The 13707-nt window shown below is 40.8% G+C and overlaps 1 protein-coding gene across 1 annotated transcript in view; it reads right to left on the reverse strand.

The window, feature by feature from the left end:
- The window catches only part of STARD13 (StAR related lipid transfer domain containing 13), a 536983-nt gene extending 529474 nt beyond the window's left edge, over positions 1–7509 (reverse strand). The window contains exon 1 of the mRNA XM_073662518.1: positions 7351–7509. The gene's annotated coding sequence lies outside the window, so the exon portion shown is untranslated. The remainder of the gene's footprint in view (positions 1–7350) is intronic.
- Positions 7510–13707: the final 6198 nt, after the last annotated feature.

Genomic DNA, 13707 nt, shown 5'->3' on the forward strand with positions numbered 1-13707 from the left:
CCAATAGAAAATCTTTGGAGGGAGCTGAAACTCAATGTTGCACAGGGTCAGCCCCAAAACCTGAAAGATCTGGAGATCTGTATAGAGGAGTGGGCCAAAATCCCTGCTACAGTGTGTGCAAACTTGGTCAAAAACTACAGGAAACATCTGACCTCTGTAATTGCAAACAAAGGTTTCTGTACAAAATATTAAGTTCTGTTTTTATTTTGTATCAAATACTTAATTTATGCAACAAAATGCAGACTAATTATGTAAAAATTATACAATGTGATTTTCTGGATTTTTTTAGATTCTGTCTCTCACAGGTGAAGTGTACCTACAATAAAAATTACAGACCTCTCCATTCTTTGTAGGTGAGAAAACTTGCATAATATTACATGGTGCTAATATTTAACAAAGGTAAGAAGGTGGATCCAGGCAACTACCGTCCGGTAAATTTGACATCAGTGGTGTGCAAACTTTTTGAGGACATTATTAGAGATGACCTACAGAAATATATTGCAGAGAACAATATAATAACTGTCCGCTAATGGTGCAGTCGGATGCCAGGGCTTCATCTCATGGAACATCATGCACAAAATAAAGTACTGCAACTTGTAGGTTTCAGAAGACTTTTGCAGCTAACCGGAATATTTTAGCATCTTAAACTTGGAGAATCCTCCTGTAAACTGGAAGCCCCATAAATAATCTGAATGAGTTGAACATAACTAGACAGAATCCAGAGTTCTATGATACTGGAAACTCTGTGTCCTCCTGATATGCTGAACCAGATTCTAAAACATGTTTATGCTCTAAGTTTTGCCATTTGTTCACCTTATAGAACATGTATCGAATTTACTTATTAAAGTGGTTCTCTGGGAAAAATAAAAAATAAAACACCTAATTACCTTTATTTAACCTATCACATTCATTTTGCCTAGGCAAACATTAAAATGTCCTCCTTTGTGTTACACTGTTAGAAATATGTCCTACAATATTAATTGAACAGGTGCCTGTAAGCATGTGCAGTAGGTAACTTTGTAGCTGTGATCTGGAGATAAGCTATACCATACACTATCAAGCTAGCTCCATGTCATAGCAGCCACTCAAAATTCAGATAGACAGGATGGACAGCAGTGTGAGCAGCCATTTCTTACCTCAGAACTCCTGGTATCTCTAGTATTAGATTGGATAGACAGGATGGACAGCAATGTGAGCAGCCATTTCTTACCTCAGCACTCCAGATACCTCTATTATTAGATCAGACAAATAGTGTGGAAAGGAGTGTGAGCAGCCTCTTCTTACCTCAGCACCACTGGTGTCTCCAATATCAGATCAGATAAACATAGTGAACAGCAGTGTGAGCAGCCTCTTTTTACCTCAGCACCTCTGGCATTTTCTTTATTAGATCTGAATATATATAGTCTTACTCAAGGAGAGCAGGCAGAGCTCCCTACTATACATTCTCACAGGCACCTGTACTATTCACAGTCTAGGACAAAGTTCTCAGTGTAACAAAATAAAGGTCAATCTAATGTACTATAGTGATTTCCTTCCAAGATAAAAAAAAGAGTATGAGTTGCATAGTTATAGTGTCTTGAAAAAGAATTCATACCCTGTGAACTTTTCCACATTTTTACATGATATACTCACAAACTTAAATTTATTTTATTAGGATTTTATTTGATATACCAACACAAAGTAGCAAGTATATGTGAAGTGTAAAGGAAATCATACATTGTTTTCTAATTATTTAAAAAAAATAAAATTGAAAATTGTGACTTGCATTCGTGTTCAGCCCCCTTGTAGTCTGATACTGCTAAAAAAAAATCCTGAGTGACCAATTGCATCCAGAAGTCAGATACCGTAATTAGTAAATTGAGGTCACCAATAAGTAATTTATTCTCAGTATACTACAGCTTTTCTGTGACGGCATCAGAGGTTTGTTTGAGAACTTTAGGGATCAAACAGCATCATGAAAACCAAGGAATACACCAGACAGAAGAGGGATAAAGTTGTGGTTAGGTCATAAAAAAATAACCCAAGCTCTGAACATCTCACAGAGCACTGTTCAATCCATCATCCAAAAATGGAAGGAGTATGGCACAACTGCAAACCTACCAGGACATGGCTGTCCACCCAAACTGACATCCCAAACAAGGAGAGCACTAATTACACAAGCAGCCAAGAGGCCCATGGTCACTCTGGAGGAGCTGCAGAAATCCACAGCTCAGGTGGACAACTATTCGTTGTATACTTCCCAAATCTGGCCTTTATGGAAGAGTGCCAAGGAAAAAGCCATTTTTGAAAGAAACCATAAGAAGTCCCGTTTACAGTTTGTGAAAAGCCATAAAGGGGACAGAGCTAGCATGTGTAAGAAGGTGCTTTGATCAAATGAGACCAAAGTAGAAGTTTTTGGGCTAAATGCAAAATGCTATGGTGGAAATCCAACACTGCACATCACCCTGAAAACACTATCACCACCATCAAACATGGCGGTGACAGCATCATGCTGTGGGGAGGCTTTTCTTCAGCAGGGACAGGGAAGCTGATTAGAGGTGATGGGAAGATGGAAGGAGCTAAATACTGGGCAATTCCTGAGGAAAACCTGTTAGAGGCTGCAAAAAACTTGAGATTGAGGCATAGGTTCACCTTTCAGCAGGACAACAACACTAAACATACTGCCAGAGCTACCATGGAATGGTTTAGATCAAAGCATACTCGTGTGTTTGAATGGTCCAGTCACAGTCCAAACCTAAATCCCATTGAGAATCTGTGGCAAGACTTGAAAATTGCTGTTTACAGATGCCTCCATCCAATCTCACTGAGCTAGAGCTAGTTGAATGGGCAAAAATTTCAGCCTGTAGATGTGCAAAGCTGGTAGAGACATACCCCAAATGATTTGTAGCATTAATTGCAGTGAAAGATGGTCCTACAAAGTATTGACTCAGGGAACTGAATATAAATACACATCACAATTTTCAGATTTATACACTTCACAAATACTTGCTACTTTGTGTTAGTATATCACATAAAATCTCTATAAAATACATTTAATTTTGTGGGTATAAAGTGAAAAAATGTGGAAAAGTTCACAGGGTATGAATACTTTTTCAAGGCACTTTAAGTCTATAGAGTGTCAGAACAAAGATCGGTAGACTTACATTGTAAATGAAACTTCCGGCTCACGCACAGAACGTAGAGTGAGCAAGATACTCTGAAGAGCGGTGATGTCACTCAAAAGAGGAGTTGAATACGGCGCTGTATACCGGAGAATATGGCGGTTGGTGAGTATATTACCCCACTGACACTACACTACATGTACATACAGTACAGTGACTTGAAAAAGTAATCATACATGTTATATACATACATGTTCTAAGCTTGAGGTTTGTTTGTTTTTTGTAACCAAACCCTGATTTACTTTTCTCGACAACTTTACCCCCAACCTGTCTGGTGTGTTCCTTGCTATCCATGATGCTGCTTGATTCCTAATGTTCTCAACCAAACCTCTGAAGCCTTCACAGAACTGGTGTAGTTATACTGAGAATAAATTATACTGACAATAATTTACTAATTATGTGACTTCTGGAGGCAATTGATCACTCGTGATTTTATTTAGGGGTATAATAATAGAATATTTTTTTATTTCTATAGCACCAACATATTCCCCAGCAGTTTATAATTCAGAGGGGACTTGTACAGACAATAAAGCCATAACAGAGTAAACACATAATTCAGCAGATACCAAGAGGAGTTACTGCCGTCTGTGCCGAGTCTTTCTATGGGTAGGACATGCAGCTTCATCTAGGGCACTTCACAGTGTTTCATTATAATGTTTCAGTGCAGAGTCAGGACACAAGAGTGAGGAGATTGAGGCCAATGATGACTGCAAATTCTTCATAAGTTTCTGGGTATTAATGACATGTATATTCCTATAAGTGTGGTAAGTGGGGGTTTCCTGAGTGGGGTGACAGTTCTTGATAGAGAATGAAAGAAGGTTGTTGGTCAGAGAGTGGGAGAGAGGAGTTAGTAAAATCATTCACAGAGCAGAGCCAGGAGAAGATCAATTCCAGTGTATTCCCATCTTCATGTGTAGGAGAGTTAGTAAATTGTGAAAAGTCCAGAGAGGAGGTTAGAGGTAAAAGATGAGCGGCAAATAGTGAAAGGGGATCATCAATAGGGAAGTTAAAGTGCCCCATGATGAGAATGGGGATGTCACAGGATGGAAAGTGTGGATGCCAGGTGGCAAAGTGATTAAGGAACTGATGGGAGGGGCCTGGAGGGCGGTACACAACTGACACTCGCAGGGAGAAGGGCCTGTAGAGTCTGACAGTGTGGACCTCAAAAGAAGGGAAGATAAGTGAGGAAACTAGGGGGATAACCTGAAAAGAACATTTTCTTGAAAGAAGCAGACTGACATCTCCAACTTGTCTGCTCTTAGGTCTGAGTGTATGTGAAAAATGTAGATCGCCATACGATGGAGCAGCAGTGGCGGAAGTGTTTGACTGCTGGGTCCAGGTTTCAGTAAGAGTCAGAAGGTTAAGGGAGTTTGAAAGGAAAAAGTCATGGCTGTAGGAAAGTTTGTTACACACTGACCGTGAGTTCCAGAGGGCATATAGTTAAAGGAGACAGAAGGCATGTAAAGAATATTAATGAGATTTGCATGCTTTCTAAGTGTAGCAAGGAAGTAGTTAAAGATACTATTTCAAGAAGGGTCTGTGTTTGGGGAGATGTCTCCTATCACTATGAGAATAGAGAGAGTGAGCAGATAATTAAGTGATTTGTGCGAGCGTCTCTTGTGTGGTGTGGTGGGAGTGAATGGATCTGTGCAGTTTAAGATTGTGGACAGAGTGTGGGAACTGTACATAGGAGAGGGTAGACAAGAGGGGCTGATATGGATGGTGTGCACAGAGTGTGAAAGGGTAATGGATTTGAGTGACTGAAGCAGCTACAACATAAATTATACAAATATACAGGGTGAATATATTTTTGCAATACAAACAACAGGACTTTTTAAATGTCTTGCATGTCTTACCTGTCTCCTGCCCTGTCCAACTGCCATGTTTAACTGCCCAGGTAGTTTTAAAAATATGGCACTTCAATAAATCTGCACAAGTGCCTTTCCCTTAGCTCTGTGTAGATATATAGGAAAGTTCGTGTTCAGATCTAGCAGTAACTTAACTAGCAACTAACTTAAGACTAAAAGAAGCAGAGACAAACAAGCTTGCAGGCACACATGGATTATAAACTCTTCCTCTTCTGTCCTTTAAACTTCACAAATACTTGCTACTTTGTGTTGGTATATCACATAAAATCCCAATAAAATACATTTAAGTTTGTGGGTGTGATGTGAAAAAATCTAGAAAAGTTCACTGGGTATGAATACTTTTTCAAGGCACTTTATAAATAAATTTAGAGAAAAAAAAGTTCATTGTAGGGCTTCTTTAAGATTAAACCGCTCAACCGGGAAAGTGTCTCCAGTAATTGTGAGTACATCCTGGTATCATTCTGCTATTTTGAGGGCCTTCTGTAGGCAGTGTTGATCTTTCATGCATTCTTATAAATATTTATTATATTGTTTTGTATGTTGGGTTTTTAATACATATCTACTCAAAGATACATTCTAACCCCTTCTCAACCAGGTGATTTTTCATTTTTGCAATTTTTTTGTTTTTTTCTTTGATTCTTCCAAGAGCCACACATTTTTATTTTTACATCAACATGGCTACATAAGGGCTTGTTTTTTGTTAGACAAGTTGTAGATTTGAATGAAATTAATTTATCATATAATGTACTGAAAATGGAAAAAAGCAAAGTGCAGTGTGTAATGCCAGTGAAGTGTGTAATGCAGCTGCCGGCGTCCCCTCATGGCTCTCCTTCCCTCACCATGCAGAGACACCGGCATACTCACTGCCCCGGCCCCGCGGCGTGGTTCCCGGTGTGGCTAGTATACTGCACCCAAATCCCTGGTCCCGTTGCGGCCAGTGTTCCAAACCCAAATCCCTGGTCCCTGTGCAGCCAGTGCCTAAACGTTGTCCCCTGGTGCTGGTGCGACCAGTCTTGAATCCAAAGTCCACTGGTCCTGGTGCGGCCAGTCATCATTCTGAAGACATTTTAATAACTGCTGATGCATAAAAAAAGGATGCCGTATGGATGACAATACAGATAAAAATCATCTGTTTTTTTTCTAGATGAAAATCGGAAGATTGTCCGCAAAATGGACCCAAACTCTGCAAGGACACTAAAGGGAATCTGACAGTAGGATCAACCCTCCTAAGCCGACTATATGGGTATGCAGGCCATAGGAAGTGGAAAAAAATTACACCTTGATATCTGCGATCCGATGTTTTATTCCAGGGAAATCCATATTTTTTTAGTATGTAAATGAGCTTTAAGTTATTGTACATTTGAGCCATGTAACATATGACCGTTCAATGTATTAACGGAATTGTAGTATTATTATAGAATTATGACCTGTAGTTAATAATCACTTTATTGCTTTACATTTGTGTGATTTTATTTTTATTCGCAGCCCTGTAATTGTGCGTCTATTGCATTGCAGAAATGATAATTATGGCAAAGTGGCTGCTCATATAATTGGCTTAGGAGGGCTGATCGTACTGACAGATTCCCTGAAGCAGCTATATTGATATAGTTACAATAACTACAATAACTACAATATACACAAAATTACATTTTATGGTTGAAAGTAAAATCACACAAATGTAAAACAACAATAGTGATTATCGACTACAGGACTAAATTCTACAATAATACTACAATTCCGTTAATACATTGAAATGCCAGAAATGTACAATAAATTGTATCCCCAGGTAAGGCGAACAGTAAGTTAATCTTTACCTGGAGTTTGAGAAATTCACAAGTCTTAATGCAAGGTATGAATGCAATCCACATGTTACCATCCTAAGCCGTGCAAAATAAAATATGAACATCACGGAAAGTAGTGATCCTGATTAAGATAATAGATTTACAAATGTTCTAAATATTTCAGCAATGCTTTAGCTCAGCAGTGTGCAGCTTGTGCTCCCAACTAGCAGCTGCACATTGCGGCATTGTGGGTGTTAAAAAACTACAACTCCCAGCAGACAATTTAATTCACAGTCTGAGAACAGTCTTTCTAGCCATTGTGAAAATACAGTTTTTAGAGCATGTTGTGGCTATGAATACATACCGAGAATTGTTGTTGTTACAAAGCAGCCGCATTACCCCAGGTTGGTTTATACTTTCTTCATTTATAAAGTCATAATTTACGCCTTTCACTTTAATGAATGCAGAATTTTCCAACCGCCAGAAAGTAAACGAGTGAGTTCCATTTTCTACTATGACACTGACAATATTAAACTTTACCTGTACTGTCGGCACATTCCTGGGAATCGCAGCAAACAGGGTCCAGAGAGCATAATCCAGCAGGAATACTGGGGGCAATGGAGCGGGATAATGCTAATGCAGAAATACTAGATTCCTAATATATGGCATTTCAGCGTACAGGCTACACAACACCTCTGTCAAAAAAAACCTATGTATAAGTATCCCTTAGGCTAAGACTGCCTCCCTACTAGCAGCCGTGAAATTACTCTAGCAAGACAGAAGCAGGGAGGGAAGGCTGTTCTCTCTGTCACTTTAATATTGGAAATTTGGAATATTTTTATTTAGTTCTTTCTGTAAAAACAGAATATTTTCCATTTTAATTTACATTCCCTAAATAGTAAGTAACAGGGCTGCAAGCCATCTAGAAATTCCTGAACTGCAATGCCCTGAACATGGGGTAAGTGACATAGTGAATTAGAAGAACTATACTACATTTCTAAGTGGAGGTATTTGGTAAAATTATTATTATTACACCTACTACACATTGGGATAGTATTTTGGAGATGGGAATACCCCTTAAAGTCAATTATAATCTTAGCTACTTCAATTGTCTAAATACATCTAAGCAGGGGAGTAACTACCGGGCCCAGCGGGTGAGGGGCCTGTCGACGCCAGCAAATACGCACATTGGGTTCGTGCGCAGCAATACTATGGGCTGAGCATTATACTACATTGATGACTATGGACGGTGTATTATACTACATGCATGACTATGAGCTGTGTATTATACTACATGGATGACTATGGGCTGTGCATTATACTACATGGATGATTATGGGCTGTGTATTATACTACATGGATGACTATGGGCTGTGCATTATGCTACATGGATGACTATGGGCTGTGCATTATATTATATGAAATATATGAGCTGTGTATTATATTATTATGGAGGTGCATTATACTACATGGTGGACTTTGAAGAGGCATTATATTGTATGAAGGACTATGGGGTGCACTATACTATATGGAGGACTATGACCTGTGCATTATACTATAGGCTTTGTATTATACTATAAGGAGGACTATCAGCTGTACATTATATTATATGAAGGATATAGGCTGTGTATTATACTAATATGGAGGACTATGGGCTGTGTATTATATATGGAGGTGCATTATACTGTACTATATGGAGGAATATGGGGGTGCATTATACTATATAAAGGGCTATGGGGGGTGCATTATACTATAGGGAGGACTATGGGCTGTGCATTATACTATATGGAGGACAAGGATGGGGCCAGGATGAGAGCCATATATACAAGGACGGAGGAACTATATTATATGTATAATCAGGATTGGGGGCAGGTCCAAATCTTGCACCTCGGGCCCATCAGGCTCTAGTTACGTCACTGCATCTAAGACAACAGTTGTCTATACTGTTACAGTATGTTCACACAGTGCTTTTTTGCTAAAATGTTGACATGAAAAATGCTATGTACATTACACTCATTTTTAATGCGTTTTTGATGCATTCAATGGAATGAGTAAAAAAAAAATAGGCAAAAATGCTAAAAGAATTACTATTCTGCTGTTTTAAGAAAACACACAGCAGCACAAAAATATGGAAGGAGAAAAAAACATCATGTGAAATGAGATTTTAGAAATACTGTGCTGCTACTGTAAAACGCTGCTTTTTTTAGCACCAAAAATGCAGGAAAAAACAAAAAAAAAATGCTAATTATGAACAAGCCCTTACAACGGTTGTCCACAGTCAGTATCTCTATAGCTTTAGTAAGATTAGCCTTGACAACAATGATGGGAGTTGCGGTGTCCCCACTGCTAGAGAGGCAGCGGTTGCAGATGTAGTTGCTGGATAATGGATTTGGTTAACAACATATATTAAAATGTTCTTGTTAATTTCTCATATGATCTTATAGAGATCTGAGTGTCCCAGGGTACAATTTATCACATTTATTTGACCGCAGATAGTAAACATTCTAATAACATGTTGCTTCTTTTCTGTAGAAAAAAATGCAGGAAAGCAGAAGATGGCTAATAAAGATTATCATAGTATTCAGAATGAGATCATAGGTATCACATGCCAAACACCACAACCCCCCTGTGTTCATACAATAACCCAACATAACCTGAAGCACCTGGATTCAACTTTTCGTTGAGATCAAATTACATACTAATAGTAGTTCACTGACTTGTTAATGTTTACTACTACTTAATACATAGAAGAACAACAGCATCGCCATCCTACTATGTTATATAAGTGAGCCATGTGGTGTTACCAAACTGAGAGTATAAGAACTGTGTTGTGTGTTACCTACAAATATTAATCTTTTTCATTTTACAGACCTTTTTTTATAGCGACACATTCCACATATGTGCTGAAACCTACAACACCTGGGGTGGTTGGTAACTTCCTTCTTGTCTATATGTAAGAGGAGAATTGTTAACTCTGAATATGCTGGAAAATCTACAGTTTCAAACAAAACTATTCACCCCCACTGCAAATTAGGATTCTTATTAAAATTTTCAAACTTTCTGCTGTTTGCAAAAAAACAATCAAACAAGAACAACTTTATAAAACAACTTTGTTTCTTTTCTTATATTTCACCATTATTCTGCAGCACTTTACAGACATTATCATCACTGTCCCCATTGGAGCTCACAATCTACATTCCCTATCATTATGTCTTTGGAGAGTGGGAGGAAACCAGAGAATCCGGAGGAAACCCACACAAACACGGGGAGAACATACACACTCATTGAAGATGTTGTCCGTGGTGGGATTTGATCCCAGGACTCCAGTGCTTCAAACCAACAGTGCTAACCAATGAGCCACTGGGTTGCCCAATATAACAATTGCTTTATCCAAATTCATCACTAAATGCCACATGTAATGATTACTGAAATCTCAGAATTATTCAACCCTTTCATGACAAAAATAGTACTTGGTGGAGCCCCTTTCGCTGTTATGACCTGCTGCAATCAAGTTGCATAGTCAGACATTAACTTCTGTCAGTGTTCCTGAGGAATCTTAGCCCATTCTTTATGGGCAATGGCCTCCAGTTCACTAATATTCTTGAGTATGTGTTCTGCAACCGCCTTCTTTAAATCTCACCAAAGATTTTCTACATGGCTCAAGTCAAGTGATTGTGACGGCTTCTCCAGAATTTTCCAGGACCTCTTCTCAATCCAAGCCTTGGTGGGCTATAATATATGTTAGAGATCATTGTCCTGTTGGAAAGTCCAATGCCACCCAAACTTCAGTTTCCTCACATCAGTTTATGCTTCATTTTTCCTACTCCAGAAATACTGCTGATCCATAGGCTCAAAAAGTTCCAGTTTTGTTTCAGCACCTCCAAAGAACAGTATCCCAAAACTTCAGTAGTTTATTTATAATGTTTTCATTACATTGGAGCCAACTTTTCTTGTGTTTTGTCAATATAGGTGTACTTCTTGGAGTACGAGAATGAAGACTTTCAGCGTTTATTGTGCATCTTACTGTGAAACCTCAGAGCCTGCAGCAATCAAATCTTGCTGCAGGTCTTTTGCAGTCACTTGAGGGTTTTCGAACACCTGCCTCCTCAAGATTTTGGTGGCTGCCAATGATGGCTTCCTCCTGCTACGTCCAGGTAGTTCAGTCTGTGTCTCTTTGTGAAATTTGGCTCCAACTCTTTCTCTAGAAACATTCAATGCTTTTACTACTTTTCTATTTATCGGGAAGAGTCGGGGGTCCTCATACACATTTAATAGTTATGAGCTTCAGCAGGCAATAATGTAATCTGTTTTGGGTCCTTAAAAAAATAAATATTATTGTATAACACCTTACTAGGCATCATGATAAGGCTGCTCGTAGTGCAGCAGCTTGATTCTTAATCAAAAAGGAGACCTCAATTGAATCAGAATAAGACTACATTCACACATCTGTTTCCACTTTTACATCCATGTAAAACGAACTGTTTGCTGTTATGTCATCTGTGTTGTATCCAAGGTAAACTGTCCAGACTTTTCTATAATGAAAGAGGGACTGCCAAAACCTATTCTAATTGGCTTCTACTGCCTGTAAGGCCGAACATCCGTTTGCATCAACCACAAATCTCTTTCTGTCCCCAGTCGGGGGAGAGTTCAGGGGATGCAGAATTACCAAGGGAAGAAGTGACTGTTATGGTACCTGAGCCTGAAAGTCAAGAGTTGAGGGTCGATGACAGAGTCCCTGACGTACACACTCATTGCAAATGGGACACTAGGCCCCACACAATGATAATGGATGTGACCAGATGGGTCACATTACTGAAGTTTCCAGACTAATACCCTTCTATTTCAATGGTACATGGCCATATTTCCCCTCTGTACACATAAATCATGGGAGTAAGGTACATGTGACTGGTTGTGGTGTTAGTCAGGATGCTTTACCACAAGTTTCTATTCAGGTGGTCAGTCGTCATTTCATGCTTTGGAGCCCACAGCGACTCACCAGGGGGATAGTGCAACACCTGCAGTGAGACCTATGTGTACAGAGACTGTTGCTGCTGGAATTACGCAGACATCCACAGCAGCAGACATTAATGATTCTCTTGCTGCACTGCCCTGGACTACAACTCCCAGAAGACATTGCTCCTCTCTTCACCATATGGGAGAGGAGCAGCAGAGGAATGGACTGTTTGGCTGAGCAGGTTGGGGAAGAAGGGTGGAGCTAGCAGCAGGAAGAGGAAAGTATGCAAGTCTCCATTATAGACATAGGAGAGTCTGATCCTGGAGAGCAGGGGACAGAGGCACAGAGTGTTGCTAATAGTCCAGCCTCTCAGTGTGTGAGGGGAGAAGATAATCCTGCAGCTGAACCACATCTGCAGACCAGGCAGGTTACCAGGAGCTGTCAATCAACGCCTGGCCTAAGGAAATTAGTCCACAATCCATTCCTTGTGTTTAAGGCATCCGGACACTGCAGCCCCAAGCTGGATTCCTGTGTGACCCCAAACCTGCTACATCAAGGAGTGAGTAGCTATGTTGAGCCTTGTGGTTCCACTGTTCAGGAGTTACTAAGAGAACTGTTGCTGAGGGGATTTTGTTCCTATTGTATTAAGTGCACAAACGGCTTCTGCAAAGCGCACCAACAACCACGGCAACTGGGCCCCATCGTTGGACTGTGTTACTGGCATTTATGCAGCCATTATTGGGTGTTATTAGTTAGGAGTGTGTCTGATGTGACTTAAAGGGGAAGTGTCATCATTAAAATTCAGTCCTATTGTAAAGCACATTTTGAAGCTGTATCATAGATTGTGTGATATATGTTTTGCCGTTCCTTGTTATGCCCTCTGAATTTAACACCATTTATTCCTCTGTAAATAAACCTGCTAATTGTTCCAACCTCATCTCTTGTGAATGTATAAGAAGTGTGGACAGGGGTTTCCTGAATCGACCCCTGGCAGAAGAGGAAGACCCTCCTGCATCCCACTACAGCTCCCAGCACTGCACTATATTGAGGTGAGAACTACGGGTACCCTGCCCACGGAGGCGGCTTAAAGGGGTGTTACCAATGGCTGAAACACAGATGGAACACTGAAGAAAAAAGCATGCCGTCTGTTTTTCATCCACATGTAACGGATCCCCACATATTTTAATAGCCAAATCTCATCTGCAAAACAGGTGAGAAAAGGACATTGGTGTATAAGTCATTGAAACTCTGTGGGTCCGAGTGCTGTCCGTTTAATAAATGGGCAGCATATGGTCATGTTCAACAGATGTGTGAACGTAGCCTAACCTGTTGGACCTAAGCTGTCCAGTGGAGGGGGCATGGGCGTACCCACCGTGGGGCAGCTGCCCCCCCTAGAAGCAGAGACGCACGCCGCACACCAGGGCCGGCGTCAGCACCCGGGCAAATGCCGGGGCCCTGAGCAGGCGGCGGGGGCCCCTCACCATCAGCGCCCGCTCCCCCCTGCTTGCTCAGGGCCCCGACACCCGGCACAATACTTACCTCTCCCCGTGCCTCCGCAGCAGCTCCTGCATCCTCCGCGGCTGCTGCACTGTGACGTCTCAGGTCAGAGGGCGCGGTGACGTCTTTACACCGCGCTCTCTCCTGAGCAGTCACAGCGCAGAGCGGGATGAGGCCGACGAGGCTGAAGTCCGGAGCAGCGGCAGCAGGTGAGACGTGAGGTGAGTATTTGATTTTTTTTTTATTATTGTATGGAGGCATGGGGCAGTATAAGGGAGGGAGGTGAGGTGGGGGTGTGTGACATCCTGCATGGGGCATTATAAGGAAGGGGGTGTGTGTGACATCCTGCATGGGGCATTATAAGGGGGGGTGACATCCTGCATGGGGCATTATAAGGGGGGGGTGACATCCTGCATGGGGCATTATAAGGGGGTGTGTGTGACATT

Source organism: Phyllobates terribilis, unplaced genomic scaffold, assembly GCF_046119375.1.
Source record: "Phyllobates terribilis strain yellow unplaced genomic scaffold, ASM4611937v1 Scaffold_2__4_contigs__length_985480577, whole genome shotgun sequence".
NCBI classification, from domain to species: Eukaryota; Metazoa; Chordata; class Amphibia; order Anura; family Dendrobatidae; genus Phyllobates; species Phyllobates terribilis.